Below are 1,726 nucleotides of genomic sequence, written 5' to 3' on the forward strand. Positions count from 1 at the left end.
CACACACACACACACACACACACACACACACACACACACACACACACACACACGTACACTGCACACATTAAACAAACATGTAGCAGTGCTTTCATTCATGCGATCAGTATTGCTAAAATTAGAAAAGTCCTGTCACGGCGATGCTGAAAAAAGGGAGTTCATGCATTTATTATTTGGAGGCTAGAGTACTGTAATTCTTATTAACAGGCTGTTCTAAAAGCTCCCTGAAAAGCCCTCAGTTGATCTAAAATGCCACAGTGAGAGTACAAACAGGGATGAGAGAGAGATCGTATTTCTGCCACATTGGCTTCTCTTCATTGGCTCCCTGTTAAATCTACAATTGAATTGAATTGGAAATCCTCCACCTCTCATACAAAGTCTTAAATAATCATGCCCCATCATATCTTAAAGACTTTTTGGCATAATACTATCTTTCTTTTCCCTCAGGCTTACTCGTGGTTGCTAGAGTTACTAAAAGTAGAATGGGAGGCAGAGCCCTCAGCTCAAGACCCCTCGCCTGTGGAACCAGGCAGACAGAAAGACACCCTCTTTACTTTGAAGCTTAGGCAGAAACTTTTCTTTCTGATAAATTTTATAGTTGGGGCTGAATTAGGTGACCCTGAACCATCCCTTAGTCATGCTGCTACAGGCTGTGGCTGCTGGGGAACTTCGTGATGCACTGAGCGTTTCTTCTTCTCTCACTCTTTTCACTCCCAGTGTGTTTATATGCCACTACTGCATGTCATTAACATTTGTATTCTCTCTCCCATACTGTGTGTTTTGTCTTTGTCTCCCTGTGCTCTCCTTTTTTCTTTTCTCTTTACCCTCACCTCCAACCAGTTGTGGCAGATGGCTGGCCCTCCATGAGACCGCCACAGGTTTCTTCCTAAAAAGACAGCAAAATGTTGCTTTGAGCAAGATTTGCAGCTATCTGATTGGTGGGGATTTCTCTTTAAAATTGTAGGATCTATACCTTGCAATATAAAGCTCAATGAGACAACTGTTGTAGTGATTTGTTGCTACGTAAAGAGAATTAAATTAAAAATGAAAGTAAATGTGGGCTCTCCACAATGTAATTACATCTTATCAGATATAATACAGAACGCTATATATAGATTTTATCTAATAATTCATTTTTAAATAAGTTAATGATAGAGTCAACTTAATATAAGAAATAGTTAACATTATTCGTAATTTGTATTAATTTTTATAGTCATTGTCATTGAACATATTACTAATATGACAGTCTTAACATATATAGAACATATCCCAGTTGTAATCATGTGTTTTGTTTGTTATTTGCATTATGCAGTTTAGTGTAATAGAAGTTTATTTCTGTGACAATATCTGTGACACCAGTAGAACATAAATGAAGCTTATGAGTAAGTTCAATAAGGAAGATCTGTAATCACTCATCTACCTGCTTTCCTGGCTGTTCGGTTGCTTTTCTGTTTACATGTCTACTGCTTTCCCATGTTGTCAGTCTCAATATTGACATCATTACTCTAGTCCAATCATCTTCTCGCCCGTCTTCTTTGAGTCTATGGGTCATCGGAGTGTAATCGCCAAATGCATTAATCTCTCTATCTCAATTCGTTCAATTGTTTCAGGTGATCCCGCCTTGTTGAACTGACAGCATGCAAAAATATTTAGCTTGTTGCTATATGTATATATATATATATATATATATAAGATCCTGTGGGACTTCCAGATACAGACGGACAAA

This window comes from Pundamilia nyererei, unplaced genomic scaffold (assembly GCF_000239375.1).
Source record: "Pundamilia nyererei isolate P.nyererei 1_Seehausen unplaced genomic scaffold, PunNye1.0 scaffold00080, whole genome shotgun sequence".
In the NCBI taxonomy this organism is placed as follows: domain Eukaryota; kingdom Metazoa; phylum Chordata; class Actinopteri; order Cichliformes; family Cichlidae; genus Pundamilia; species Pundamilia nyererei.